Here is a 15,681-nt window from a genome sequence, read left to right as displayed (position 1 = left end):
TCGTTGTCCCTTCCAAATTACTGCAGGGCACCGCCTCTCCCCCGACCAATCCCAGACCTGGCTGCCCTGAGGGAACGTGACTGTATTCGCCGCTACCGCTTCACCCAATGGTTGATTCTGAACTTGACAGCAAGGCTGGCACCACACCTCCAACCGCTACACAGGTATCCTACTGCACTGACACCCAAGATGAAGGTGATGGCAGCCCTACATTTCTTTGCCACGGGTACGTTCCAACATACCATTGCTCATGTTGGTGGCATGTCCCAGACCATGTTCAGCCGTGCCCTGCATGATTTTTTAGAGGCCATGTTGGTTCACCTGGATGAGTTTATTCATTTCCCAACTCCTGAGCAGTTGACAGGTGTCAAGGGTGACTTCTATGCCCTGGGAGGGATGCCCCATGTCATTGGGTCTATTCATGGGACACATGTGGCTTTGGTACCGCCACAGGCACAGGAGGTAGCCTATAGGAACAGGAAACATTACCACTCCATTAATGCCCTTGTGGTGTGTCTTGCTAACATGGTGATTTCCCATGTCTGTGCTCGTTTTCCAGGATCAGCACATGATGCCTACATCATGAGGCGTAGCAGGGTGCCTGAAATGATGCTGCAGCTGCGCAACGAACGAGCATGTCTTGTTGGTGGGTATACTCTGTTACTCCTGTATTTAGTGTCATCTTTCTGTCTTACTGCTTCTCCTGACCCACTTCTGTCCGTGATGTTTCCATGTAGGGGACTCTGGCTATCCCAACATGCCATGGCTGATCACACCTCTCCGCAACCCCAGAACGGCTGCCGATCGCCGGTACAACAACGCCCATGGGCAGACCAGGCGAGTGATAGAGAGGACCTTTGGCCTCCTGAAGAGCCGATTCCGGTGCCTCCACAAGACCGGCGGCACACTCCCATATGCACCGTTGAAGGTCTGCAAAATCTTATTCATGTGCTGCATGCGGCACAACAAACATGGCAGTGGAGAAAGCTGTGCCACTCATCCTGGATCCGGATGAGCAGGAACATCCACCCGTGGAGGACGAGGGGCTTGGTGACGAGGCATGTGATGTTGAGGAGGAGGAGGAAGAGGACATCCGGAGCTGGCTCATACGCAACTTCTTTGCTTAGTGGTGAGTTGCAGTGTCTGAGTGTGCACGCATTGAGCCTTGTGTGGCATGTGTTGCAATGTGTGGGTCCATCTGCATGTCTGGCAAGTGAGTCAGAGGTGTGTTTGGATGTGTCACTCGAGTGATGGTGTAATAAAAGTATGTCTTACCTGAGACACTATTTTCACCTAGCATGTTGACAACCTTATACGTGTCGAGTGCATGCCCATGCATGCGGATGTGCTTCTTTTGCCTCACTTCTTGTGTGTCTCTCATCCCCAGGTATTTTCGCATGCTGTCTGCTGGTGGCATTGTTGTGCTCCTGCTATTCCTCATGAATACAGCAACGTGTGCAGAATCAGCGTAACATGCACGGACATGTCGAAAAATCACCTTAGGGTAAGGGATGCACCACGGCTTTTTGGGTGTGCTATTTGTTTGGAATGTGTGTGCACTGCTCCTGTTCATGTTTGGTTACTTAGCATACATGTAGAATCACCATGGGTCACATGACATGGAGCTGGATTCACCTGAATTGATAGTCACACTTGGTGACAGTCATCTGTAATGTGATTGTGGATTGTGATGAAGGCATCAATGTGTGTAACACTGCCCTCGGAAACATACGGGATGCACCGTGTTGACATAGTGTGGGACATCCCCATTAGTGGCTCAATGGTGAATTGCAGCCTCTCCGTGAGCAGCACGGGGTGTTTGCCTCAAACCCGTCACTTGTGTGCCAGTTCTATGGGTTTCCTGCATCTGTGGTGCAAAGGGGGGTGCCAGTGTAGGTTCCGCATTTTCATCCACATGACCTGTGCATCTGTTAATATAGATGCATTTGCCTTCCGGCAAACATGACTAATAAAGGTGTCCCTCAGCCTCCATGGTGCCTCATCTATGTCAATGCAGGTCTCTTGCCACTGGGCATGCGGCATGTCTGGCATAGTTGTCACAGATTGTGCATATGAGTCTATGTGTAGAGTAGCAAGATGCAAGCTGTTTGTCAGGGATTATGATATGTATTGTGCACGATGAACATGGCTGTGTAGTTATTTTGCCATCTCAGCCCCCTCAACGGCCACTTTGCTGCATGTGCATCCATTGTCTGTGTGTGTGCCATGTTGAACCAGACACTCCTCCCTTCTCATACACCTTTTGCAGTAGTCCTTTCTGACATGCTTGTGTTAGTGTGCAACTTGTGGCATGGTTTTCAGGACATGGCGCCTGCTGCTGCAGGCCCTGCAGCAAGGGCACAAAGTTTATAGATTTGCCCTCACACACACGCCTCTAAGACGCACCCCCCTTCCTCCCTCCACCCATTCATTTTGGTGTAATCTGCTTGTGTGTGACACAGTTGCGGCGGCAAAGGCTGGACCGTCTGCACATGCTACGTGCACATTGCACGTGCCTCATGTCCTTGCATGTGCCACATCACACTACACCATGATGTTGAGGCCACCCACCAAGCAATGTCCATCCAATACATCTGTGCACTCAGGCATGCACTCATCGCCCACACAACACCTTTGCATAATGAGTGTGCAACTCCAACTGCCTACACAGCGCTGGCACGCCTTCCTGGCCCTGTCACACCAACCAGGTCATGTACCTCCTACTCCCCACCGGCTCTGTACCCCAACATGGCCATGTGAGTGGTACTCCAGGCCTCTGCATGTAGTATGGTGTCGTTGTGGGACACATGGCACAGGTATCATGTCTCAGCGTGTCAGTCTACAATGTGTCCAGGATACCCCTCTACACCATGACATGCGCACTGCATCTCATCATCATCTGGTGTCCCATTAACAGGCAGGTGCTCCTCACCCTCCCCAAAGACGCAGTCCTTGCCAGTTCTCATTTTGAATAATGCATGGTATCCATTGGTAGATGGCTGCACGTTGGCCACCTGATGCTGGACTTGTACACGACTGAGGTGTTCATCTGCGGATTGTCCCCTTACAGCTGGGTCAACTGCTTGTGTCCCACCCGCAAGGGCCCTGCACAGGCACACAGTGTCCACGCACACGAGCTGGTGTGCATCATGGAATGCTTGCTCACATGTGCTATGCTGATCACCAGCATCTGTACCTCAGGCCTCAGCACACTCTGCATTATGCACAAGGTCCACAGTTTGATCCGCCTCAAGGCAAGACAGACCATCCCCCAGGTCAACTTCCACATCCGTGTCCAATCCTACCCTGCACTCTAGGGAGGAGTACCTTACAACTCCCATGACACTTGTCCACATCCAGGGTGCATCTGCACAGCTCTGCTTCAACATCCGGCAACCCAGCCACATCACCGTCCAACAGGGATAGCGGCAATGGATCACTGTCATCTGCAGGATGACCTTCACAATCCACGGCCACACTCAGGAGGCAGCCCACGACCAGTCCCCCAACACAACCTTGTGGCACTGTCATCCAAGTCCCCATTGTGCCATCTCCATGCATCCAACCTTGGCCAGGCCACCATTCTCCACATCCACCTGACTCCTGCTTGCAGGACATAGTTCTCCCACCTGGCTACACATACCTATGACTCCCACCCCAGGACACTCCACATGATTCCTGACCTCTGCGCATGACTGTTGCTCTTCGAAATAGGTCTGTCCGCACAGTTGTGCAGGCACCCCCTCAGCTGGTTGGGCCCATCACGGGTGAGTATGGTGCTCCATGTCTGTATTGGATGATACATTGTGACCCATGTGTGTCCTGTGCCAGATTCAGACCCCAGGGTATGCATGGTTGGAGTTACTTCAAAACTCATGCATGGTTTGACTTGCCAACACACACATGTAGTGGAATAATGCTAAATGACGGCATCATCTCGTGATTTATGATATTTATATTGGTGGTGGGGTACGTGTTTGGGGGGATGCAAAGTGGTGCTCACCGGGTGTCTGTAATCCAAAGTTCACAGGGGGAGTTGGGATCATTGCCATTGGAAGTCATCAGAGTCCATGCCACAGTCTCTGTCAACATTGGTCAGACAGTGACCAGCAAGTCCATGTGGCAGAGAATGTCATTTGATGATGTGCTGCTGTTGCGCCAGAGGGCCAGGTGCCAGGCCAGGTGACCTGGGAGATGGTGATGGTCCGCTGACTCTCACGGTCTTTTGCGTGGACGACCCACCTTCCTCCGGGGACCCTCAGAAGCAGGCCTTGACGATGTCTAGGATGCTCCATCGGACGAATCCTCCTCCTCCTGATCCCTCCCTGTGGCTGGTGGTGATCTACGCCTGGTGGCACAGGGAGAGTTGCCCATGTTTTCGGCAATCCGACGGAGTACACAGGTCATGTCCGTTTGCACCGCCACGAGCTCAGCCAGTCTTGCCTCCATCCTTCCTTGGTGTTGCAGTTGACTGGCATGTTGCTCGGCCTGCAGGGTCTTCATCTCCTCGAGGGTCCCCTTGATGTCTGTGAGGGTGGACACAACCTGGCTGATGCCCCTGGTGTCACGCCGGTATGTGTCCTGGATGTTGCGGATGTGAGACATAACCGGTTCCTCAGCTGTCTGGTCAGGTTCGCGCCTCCGCCGTCCTCCACTCCCACCACCCCTGCCCACTTGAGCCTGGCCTGCCATTGTGAGCACGTCGGGTCTCCGGGACCCCTGAGGGATGGCATTTGCGGGGTCGCCTGCCTCCTCCTGGGTGCCCGGGGTACCTCGTCCCTCCTGGTCAGACTGGCTGCATTGTGTGCGAGCAGGGCTCCTGTGTGTATCCTGGGATGTGGAAGGAATGGGGGTGGTGGTTGGCACAGTTGTACCTGACGCATGTGCTGCAGCTGCTTGGGCACCAGAGGGGCCAGGTTGGTCGGGGTCATCCACGGTGTGGTGAGAGTCGTCGCTGCCGGTGGGATCATCGTCACGCTGAGCCTGGTCCTGTGTGTCTTCCCCCCAGTGTTGGGGGGAGATCGATGACGTTGCCCTGTGTGTGAGAGAGAGACAATGTTAATGGTGTTACATGCGTCATCCATGTTTCATACATATTCAAGTTGGCACAGTTCATCTGGGTAGTTAGATATGTCTAGCATTCCTCTCACAGTGCACTTGTGGATGGGTATGTCGCGGGGGTCAGATTGATATGTACTCCTGGTTATTTGGCCTGTCTAATGAGTGTTGGGATGCTTATTTGGCTATGTATTGGTCTTGTTGTGTCACATATCCATTGTGGGAGTGCCAATTTGCGTTGGCTCCCCTGGGGGTGTGTGCTTGTGTAAGGGGGGGTGTGATCGGGCATGCTGTTGGGTGTGGTGTGATTTGTCTTTGGGTCTACCAGGTGATGTGTCTATCCCCTCATGGTGCCTGCTGGCATGACAGTGAATGTGAGTTCCTGTGGTAGGTAGGTGGCACGTGGAGTTGGTGTTTGAGTGTACAGTGGTCACGGGTTTGCCTTGTGCTGTCTACAGCAGGGCCAAGTGTCATCTACCTTGTCTGTACTTGTCAAGTCCCTGTGCATTGTGCATGGTGCATAGGTATGTCCCTTGGCCACGGCTGTCAACACTTTTCCTATGTGTGACACACTCTTTGTTGTTGCATCAGTTTTGAACGCAGTGAGCAGTGTAGCAAGCGTGCGTAGCGAGCGCTGCAGAACCGACTTATGTGTTGCACTGTACGCGGCTGTTAGAAAGGGTAGACGGACCGGGAGGGTCGGCCGGGGTCAGGAGGAGAGGTCTCCGGGGAGAGCCGTCTCCAGCGATCGTACAGACAAGTAACTTCCCCCCCCCCACAGACAGATACCACACACGGATAAGGTTCAGTGTTCTTTATAAGCACTTCTTAAGGTACGGTTGAATGGTACAAGGAGGTCTGGACTCAGGGGTCCCCTCGATTCAAGTCTCTCAATGCAGGGTAAGGGGTAGCGGGACAGTCTGTTTACCAGTCAGGTAGTTCGGATGAGATGATGACTAGCTCACAATCCTCGAGCTTGGTGGTTTAGTTGGTACGGGCCGCGGCAGCGCCAGCAGGTCCCGGTCGAGATGGTCGGTACACGGTCCGCGGCAGCGCCAGCAGGTCCCGGAAAGATGGTCGATGTACGGTCCGCGGCAGCGCCTGCAGGTCCCGGTGAGGATGGTCGTTACAACGGGCCGCGGCAGCGCCAGCAGGTCCCGACGAGGATGGATGTTGCAGAAGGCCGCGGCAGCGCCAGCAGGCAGGACGATGGTTCACAAGAGCGGGCTACGGCAGCGCCAGTAGTCCGTCAAGGCTGAGTTCTCTCGGTGTCTCTCGACTCCAGGATACAACTGCCTTCCTGCTCCGGAGTTGCCCCAGTTATAGGGCAGGCGCCCTTTGATGTCCGGACCCTCGCACTTGGAGGTCGGAGGGCCCGGGATGAAGGTGTCCAGACACCCAGCAGGGGGTGGAGCCAGCGCCTGGGGGAGCTGGAGGCGATCGGCACCTGGCGGGGAAAGAGCTCTTGACACTTCGTTCTCCCATTGACCTGCCAAGTGGTCCGCTCACCTCCTGGGTGGATGGTGGTGCCGGGATGTCGGGGCCGGCCAGGCCCGGGGTTAGGGTCGGGGCGAGGCCACGCGGCCTCGTGGTGCAGGGCCCAAGATGGCGGCTTGAACCGGCCGGGGGAGCCGGTGGGGCTGGGCCCCGTGATGAGTAGAGGTCCGAGGGCAGAAGATCCGTCGGGAGACGGGGTACAGGTGCTTTTCGTGGGTTATGCCTGGTGGGCCGGAGCTCGGGCCCTGTCGTGCGGGGAGGGAGCAAGCCCTTCGTGTGGCCTGTCCAACATGCGTCCCCCCCAGCTGAAGGCGGGGAGAGTCACCCATCTCCTTGGGGACTCTCTTCGTCGAGGTGGAAAAAGCGGGACAGGCCATCCGCGTTGGCGTGGTCTTGGCCTGGTCGGTGCTCCACAGTGAAGTCCATTCCCTGCAGGGAAATGGACCAGCGCAAGAGTTTTGGGTTCTCCCCCCGCATCTGCATCAGCCACTGCAGGGGTCGATGGTCGGTTTGTACCCGGAAGTGGGTACCGAAGAGATAGGGCCGGAGCTTTTTGAGGGCCCACACCACTGCGAAGGCCTCCCTCTCGATGGTGCTCCAGCGCTGTTCTCGGGCCAGGAGACGTCGACTGATGAAGGCCACCGGCTGGTCATGACCTTCGGGGTTTAACTGGGAAAGGACGGCTCCGATGCCGTGGTCAGAGGCGTCGGTCTGTACCACGAATTCCCGACTGTAATCGGGGGCCTGGAGCACAGGGGCGGTGCACAGGGCGGCCTTCAGCTTCTCGAAGGCCGCTTGACAATCGGGGGTCCAGTTAATCCGCTTCGGTTGGTTCTTGGATGTGAGACCCGTGAGGGGCCCCACGATGCTGCCGTAGTCCTTCACGAACCGCCGGTAGTAGCCGGTGAGCCCCAAGAAGGCTCGGACCTCGGTCTGGGTGACGGGGGGCTGCCAGGACTGGATGGCAGCAATCTTAAGTTGTAGCGGGGCCACCAGCCCGCTTCCCACTTGGTGCCCAAGGTAGGTCACAGACCCTTGGCCAATTTGGCACTTGCCGGCCTTAATTGTGAGGCCGGCCCGCTGGAGGGCCTGTAGGACCTCTTGGAGGTGACGGAGGTGGTCGGGCCAGTGGCGGCTGTATACAGCGATATCGTCCAGGTAGGCAGCGCTGAACTCTTCGAGCCCCGCCAAGACCTGGTTCACGAGGCGTTGAAACGTGGCGGGGGCATTCTTCATGCCGAAGGGCATGACCTTGAATTGGTAGTGGCCATCGGGGGTAGAGAAGGCTGACCGTTCCTGAGCCCTGGGTGTGAGGCCGATCTGCCAGTAGCCCGCTGTTAGGTCGAAGATACTGAGGTAGCGGGCGGCCCCCAGCCGGTCGATCAGCTCGTCTGCTCGGGGGATCGGATGAGCGTCGGTCCGGGTGACAGCGTTCAAGCCCCGGTAGTCGACGCAGAATCTCAGTTCAGGTGCGGTGCCGGGGGCAGCGGCTTTGGGAACCAATACAACCGGACTGGCCCAGGGACTGTCCGAGGGCTCGATGACCCCGATTGTGAGCATCTTGGCCACTTCCTCCTGTATGCAGGCCCGTACCCGATCTGGTACGCGGTAGGCCCGGTGTCGGACAGGGGGACTGTCCCCGGTGTCCACGTCGTGCAAACACCAAGGGGTGACCCCGGGGGTGAGGGAGAACAGGGTAGCGAACTGCAGCAGGAGGTTCCGGCAGCCCTGGCGTTGTTCCGAAGTGAGGGCGTCAGAGAGCCGGACCCCGTCCACGGAGCCGTCATTCTCCTGAGTCTTCAGAAGATCCGGGAGGGGTTCGGAGTCTTCCTCTGCCCCACTGTCCGTAGCCATCAGGAGGCTGAGTTCTGAGCGCACAAAGTGTGGTTTGAGTCGGTTGGTGTGGAGGACCCGAAGGGGGTTCCGGGAGGTCCCCAGGTCGATGAGGTAAGTGACGGGGCTTTTGCGCTCGACCACTTTGAAGGGCCCCGTCCACTTATCTTGCAAGGCACATGGTTCGGTGGGGGACATCACCCATACTTGTTGTCCAGGCTCGAACTCAACGGAGGAGGCATTGTGATCATACCACCTCTTCATGTCCTCCTGGCTGGCCTCGAGGTTCGCCTTGGCCATCTCTCTGAAGCGCCGGGTCTGATTGCGTAGGGCCAGGATGTATTTGAAGACGTCTGGAGGGGTCTTTAGGGGGGCCATCTCCCAACCTTCTTTTACTAGGCTGAGGGGCCCTCGCACAGGGTGCCCGTACAGGAGTTCGAAAGGGCTAAAACCGAGGGACTTCTGGGGAACTTCTCGGTAGGCGAAGAGGAGGCACGGGAGTAGTACATCCCACTGGCGACGGAGGGGCTCTTCCAATCCCCCAATCATCCCCTTGAGAGTGCGGTTAAAACGCTCCACTAGTCCGTTCCCTTGGGGGTGATAGGGGGTCGTGAATCTGTAGGTGACCCCGCATTGTTGCCAGAGGGACTTCATGTATTTGGATATAAAGTTCGTGCCTCACTCGCTGACGACTTCTCGGGGGAAGCCTACCCGGGAGAAGATCCCCATTAGGGCCCGGCCAACCACCGGAGCTGTCACGGTCCGTAGGGGCACCGCCTCGGGGTAGCGGGTGGCATGGTCCACCAGTACTAAGATGAACCTGTGTCCTTGTGCCGTGCGGGGGTCCAGAGGCCCCACAATGTCTATCCCCACCCTCTCGAACGGGGTGGTGACCACAGGGAAGGGTTGCAGAGGGGCTTTCAGCTTCCGACCACTCTTCCCGCTGGCTTGGCATGTGGGGCAAGATCGGCAGTGGTTCAGGACGTCGTTCCTCATTTTCGGCCAGAAAAAGTGGGTCACTAGGCGGCTGTACGTTTTGTCCTGGCCCAGGTGTCCAGCCAGGGGGACATCGTGGGCCAGGTTGAGCAGAAAGTCTCTGAAGCGGAGAGGTACCACCAGTACTCGACCGGCCCCCAGCTCGGCGATTCTTTGCTCGCTGTATAGCAGGTCGTTATCCCAGTAGACCCAGTGAGTTCCGGTGGAGTCCCCGGCGTTCTGGGCGCTGGCTTGTTGGCGGAGTCCCTCGAGGGAGGGACAGGTCTTTTGTTCCTGGCGGAACTGTTCTTGGGTGGGCCCCCCTTCTTGACGCCACTGAGCCAGGTCAGGAAGGTCCTGGGGTTGCGCGTCCCCTTCGGTCGTCGGGTCTGGGAGGCTGGCCTCGTCGTTGTCTTCTACTGGGGCGACCGGGGGCGGAGGTGCTGGCCATTCCAGTTCTTCTGATCGGGGGACGGCACGGGCGGCCATGGACCGGGTGGTTATGCAGGCCCAGTCCGGGAGGCCCAGCATCCCCAGGTGCTCTCTTCTCTCAACGGTGGTCCACGGGGAACTCTCGAGGTCATTCCCCAGGAGGCAGTCCACGGGGGCATCGTCCCGGACCGTCACCTTCAACAGGCCGGAGACCCCACCCCATTCGAATGGGACGCAGGCCATTTGACACATACTCTCAGAGTTGTCTGCCGAGCGGACGGGGCAGAGAATGTTCGGCAGGATCTGCTCGGGCTTCACCAGGTGACAGCGGACGGCCGTCACACTGGCGCCTGTGTCACGCAAGGCCTCGGCTCGCTGTCCATTAATGGTCACCCACTGACCGTATTTCCTGGTGTTAGCGGGTAGGGGAGCCCGCGGGACCATGTCTCTTCCCCCTAAGCACGCCAGGACCATGGCGGCCGGTTCCCACTCTTGCTGGGCCGGCTCATACTCTTCTGGTTCCTCCGATAATCGCTCTTCCCCCAGGGCGGCGGCAGCTACCTGGCGGGGCTTGGGTGTTTGGTTCTGCGGGCAGCTCGGGTCATTGGCGTAGTGGCCGACTCGCTGGCATCGGTGGCACGTGACGTTGGCTCGGAACCCAGGACGCCACGGGGGGTTGCCCCGGCCGGCCGGAGGCGGGATGCTGGCCACGGGTGTTGCTGGCAAGGCGTCTCTCCCTCGCCCCTGGCCCCCTCCTCCTCCCCGAGGACGGTGCTGGCCTTGGTTGCTTCTGTTCTGTTCGTGTGGCCCCCTCCGGCCCACTCGGGTGCTTTCCCATCGGTCAGCTTCGGCGGCGAGCTGCCGGGGGTCAGTCAGCTTACTGTCGAGGAGGTGCTGCCTGAGCTCGACGAAACAGTTGTTCGACAGGTGCTCCCATACCATAAGGTTAAAGAGTTGTTCATAGGTGGTGACATGGCTCCCCTTGATCCAACCCTCGAAGGCACGGCTGAAATAGTTCACGTATTCTACCCAAGTTGTACCTGGGATCCGGGTGCAATCTCTGAACCTCTGGCGGTACATCTCGGGTGTGAGGCCGTAGCGGGTGAGGAGGGCAGCCTTCATGTGGTCGTAGGACGACATTTGGTGATCTGGGAGCTGCAGTAGGGCATCGCGACCCTCGTTGATAAACCTCCCCCAAAGTCCGGCTCCCCAATCACTCCGGTCGATCCGGTGGGAGGTCATGGCGATCTCGTAGGCTTTAAACCACTGTTGTATGTCGTCTTCTCGGACATACTCGCAGACAACATCCTTGGGGATGTGGACTTTTTTCTCGATTGGCCCCTGGGTGTGTGGTCGCTCAGGCACCCCCAGTTCTTTATTCTGTTTCCGAAGTTCTATCTCCGCTAGTTGGCGCTCGTGCTCGAGCGTTATTTTTTTCTCCTCCAGCTCTCTCTGTCTCTGCTTCTCTTCTCGTTCTTCTCGGAGCCGCATATGCTCGAGGTTGAGTTTCTGTTCAGCTAACTTGAGTTCCCCATCCATCTTGAGTCGTGCCATTTCCAACTCGTGCAATCTGGTTCTTTCTCTTTCTCGGATCTCCTCCTGCGAGAGGCCCGTTCCCTGCTCCTCGGGAGCCGTGGCGTTCCCCTCTGGTGTGATGCTGCTTTGGTCGGAGGGTCCGGCGACCCCAGTTTCTGTCCACGACTCTAGGGCGTGCTTTAGATCATCCTTGGTACTCAGGCCGGTGGTAGCAATGCCAAGTTCTATGCAGAATTGTCTCAGTTCGCGGTGGTTGTATTCTTCTAACTTATCCATTTGGAATTTCTCGGTGGGGCTGCTATCTTTGGCTGACATCGTGTTTTTGTCGTGGGGTGAGCTACTCTCTGTACGATTACGCGTTGATTCGGATCGCGCCGCTGGCCACCAATGTTAGAAAGGGTAGACGGACCGGGAGGGTCGGCCGGGGTCAGGAGGAGAGGTCTCCGGGGAGAGCCGTCTCCAGCGATCGTACAGACAAGTAACTTCCCCCCCCCACAGACAGATACCACACACGGATAAGGTTCAGTGTTCTTTATAAGCACTTCTTAAGGTACGGTTGAATGGTACAAGGAGGTCTGGACTCAGGGGTCCCCTCGATTCAAGTCTCTCAATGCAGGGTAAGGGGTAGCGGGACAGTCTGTTTACCAGTCAGGTAGTTCGGATGAGATGATGACTAGCTCACAATCCTCGAGCTTGGTGGTTTAGTTGGTACGGGCCGCGGCAGCGCCAGCAGGTCCCGGTCGAGATGGTCGGTACACGGTCCGCGGCAGCGCCAGCAGGTCCCGGAAAGATGGTCGATGTACGGTCCGCGGCAGCGCCAGCAGGTCCCGGTGAGGATGGTCGTTACAACGGGCCGCGGCAGCGCCAGCAGGTCCCGACGAGGATGGATGTTGCAGAAGGCCGTGGCAGCGCCAGCAGGCAGGACGATGGTTCACAAGAGCGGGCTACGGCAGCGCCAGTAGTCCGTCAAGGCTGAGTTCTCTCGGTGTCTCTCGACTCCAGGATACAACTGCCTTCCTGCTCCGGAGTTGCCCCAGTTATAGGGCAGGCGCCCTTTGATGTCCGGACCCTCGCACTTGGAGGTCGGAGGGCCCGGGATGAAGGTGTCCAGACACCCAGCAGGGGGTGGAGCCAGCGCCTGGGGGAGCTGGAGGCGATCGGCACCTGGCGGGGAAAGAGCTCTTGACACTTCGTTCTCCCATTGACCTGCCAAGTGGTCCGCTCACCTCCTGGGTGGATGGTGGTGCCGGGATGTCGGGGCCGGCCAGGCCCGGGGTTAGGGTCGGGGCGAGGCCACGCGGCCTCGTGGTGCAGGGCCCAAGATGGCGGCTTGAACCGGCCGGGGGAGCCGGTGGGGCTGGGCCCCGTGATGAGTAGAGGTCCGAGGGCAGAAGATCCGTCGGGAGACGGGGTACAGGTGCTTTTCGTGGGTTATGCCTGGTGGGCCGGAGCTCGGGCCCTGTCGTGCGGGGAGGGAGCAAGCCCTTCGTGTGGCCTGTCCAACAGCGGCCAAATGTAGCTTTGTCATGTTTATTGGAGAATGCAGGTAGGAAACTTATGCATTTTTGACTGGGTTCTAACAAACACAGTGAGTGGGTATACTGGGTGTGAGGTTAGGTTTGTGCCTGCAGCGAGGATCGACTCGTGCAGAGTTTGACACATGGCCCAGTGCTTTCCAAACAAATGAGGGGTGTTTCATGCACTGCCAGACCTTGTCAACATGCACACAGTCCACCTGCTGATGAGCGGACATGCCCACACCACCCAAGGGTGATTTTGTCTCCCTCTGTCTCTCTCTCTCCCTCCCTTTCTCTCCCTCTCCCTCCCTCTGTCTGTCTCCCTCTGTCGCCCTCTGTCTCCCTCCCTCTCTCTCCCTCTCCCTCCGTCTGTCTGTCTCCCTCTGTCGCCCTCTTTCTCCCTCCCTCTCTCTCCCTCTCCCTCCGTCTGTCTGTCTCCCTCTGTCGCCCTCTGTCTCCCTCCCTCTCTCTCCCTCCGTCTGTCTGTCACCCTCTGTCTCCCTCTGTCGCCTTCTGTCTCCCTCCGTCTCTCTCCCTCTCCCTCTGTCTGTCTGTCTCCCTCTGTCGCCCTCTGTCGCCCTCCCTCTCTCTCCCTCTCCCTCCGTCTGTCTGTCACCCTCTGTCGCCCTCTGTCGCCCTCTGTCTCCCTCCCTCTCTCTCCCTCTCCCTCCATCTGTCTGTCTCCCTCTGCCGCCCTCTGTCGCCCTCCCTCTCTCTCCCACTCCCTCCGTCTGTCTGTCACCCTCTGTCGCCCTCTGTCGCCCTCTGTCTCCCTCCCTCTCTCTCCCTCTGTCTGCTGTCTCCCTCTGTCACCCTCTGTCTCCCTCCCTCTCTCTCCCTCTCCCTCCGTCTGTCTGTCTCCCTCTGTCGCCCTCAGTCTCCCTCCCTCTCTCTCCCTCTCCCTCCGTCTGTCCGTCACCCTCTGTCTCCCTCCCTCTCTCTCCCTCTCCCTCCGTCTGTCTGTCTCCCTCTGTCGCCCTCTGTCGCCCTCCCTCTCTCTCCCTCCGTCTGTCTGTCACCCTCTGTCACCCTCTGTCGCCCTCTGTCTCCCTCCCTCTCTCTCCCTCTCCCTTCGTCTGTCTGTCTCCCTCTGTCGCCCTCTGTCTCCCTCCCTCTCTCTCCCTCTCCCTCCGTCTGTCTGTCTCCCTCCGTCACCCTCTGTCTCCCTCTGTCGCCCTCCCTCTCTCTCCCTCCGTCTGTCTGTCACCCTCTGTCGCCCTCTGTCATCCTCCCTCTCTCTCCCTCTCTCTCCGTCTGTCGGTCACCTTCTGTCGCCCTCTGTCGCCCTCTGTCTCCCTCCCTCTCTCCCTCTCCCTCCGTCTGTCTGTCTCCCTCTGTCGCACTCTGTCTCCCTCCCTCTCTCTCCCTCTCCCTCCGTCTGTCTGTCTCCCTCTGTCGCCCTCTGTCGCCCTCTGTCTCCCTCCCTCTCTCTCCTTCTCCCTCCCTCTGTCTGTCTCCCTTTGTCGCCCTCTGTCTCCCTCCCTCTCTCTCCCTCTCCCTCCGTCTGTCTGTCTCCCTCTGTCGCCCTCTGTCTCCCTCCCTCTCTCTCCCTCTGCCTCCGTCTGTCTGTCTCCTTCTGTCGCCCTCTGTCGCCCTCCCTCTCTCTCCCTCTCCCTCCGTCTGTCTGTCACCCTCTGTCGCCCTCTGTCGCCCTCTGTCTCCCTCCCTCTCTCTCCCTCTCCCTCTGTCTGTCTGTCTCCCTCTGTCGCCCTCTGTCTCCCTCCCTCTCTCTCCCTCTCCCTCAGTCTGTCTGTCTCCCTCTGTCGCCCTCTGTCTCCCTCCCTCTCTCTCCCTCTCCCTTCGTCTGTCTGTCACCCTCTGTCTCCCTCTGTCGCCCTCCCTCTCTCTCCCTCTCTCTGTCTGTCTTCCTCTGTCGCCCTCTGTCACCCTCTGTCTCCCTCCCTCTCTCTCCCTCTCCCTCCATCTGTCTGTCACCCTCTGTTGCCCTCTGTCTCCCTCCCTCTCTCTCCCTCTCCCTCCGTCTGTCTGTCACCCTCTGTCACCCTCTGTCTCCCTCCCTCCCTCTCCCTCTCCCTCTCCCTCCGTCTGTCTCCCTCTGTCGCCCTCTGTCGCCCTCTGTCTCCCTCCCTCTCCCTCTCCCTCCGTCTGTCTGTCACCCTCTGTCACCTCAACCCAGCTTCCTGGGCACACACACTTTGCAGGTATTTCAAAGGCCATTGGCTTGTTCATGTGGCTTTGTTTAGAATCTCCCGGACCCCATTGGGCAGAGTGTCTCTGAGTCTGCGCTGCAGTAGCGGTGTGTGCTGACACTCTTTCACAGTGTTGCCTCTTCATTAGCTGCTGTTATGTGTGAATTGGGCCTTCATACCCATGTCATCCTGCGATGCGGCGGCCATTTGCAGGCGACACAGTACAGTGTCGGGACACACTGTTTGTATAGCTCTGCCCTAGGCCATATGGGCTGAGGGTGTTGGTGTCTGCTTCTGAGTTGCACAATGGGATCTTGGAGGCACCCCCTCCTGGCATCACGGCCATCCTGTGTTGTGTTGGTGTTTTGTGTGGCCTGTGACTTGGCATGGCCTTGCTTGGTGCATGGGGCATGGAGCCAATTGTGGCATGTGCGTGTTGTTGGAATGTGGTTGCATCCAGTGATGGCTTTGGGGTAGTTGCGTGCATTATCGGGAGATGGGTTGTGGATGCGGTTCCCCCCATGTGGGGTGAGTTGTTTGTGTACTCACCAGGCTCGGCGACTCCTTCTACTCCGTGTAGTCCCACCGGCGGCAGCGTGCGCATCACCTTCTCCTCTCAGGGATGGTAGTGTACCGGTCTGCGGGGCGGCCCATCTCCAGTGATTATCCCCTGGTTGTATTCG

The sequence above is a fragment of the Triturus cristatus genome, chromosome 1_2 (genome assembly GCF_964204655.1).
Source record: "Triturus cristatus chromosome 1_2, aTriCri1.1, whole genome shotgun sequence".
NCBI classification, from domain to species: Eukaryota; Metazoa; Chordata; class Amphibia; order Caudata; family Salamandridae; genus Triturus; species Triturus cristatus.
Note: the sequence above shows the minus strand (reverse complement) of the source record.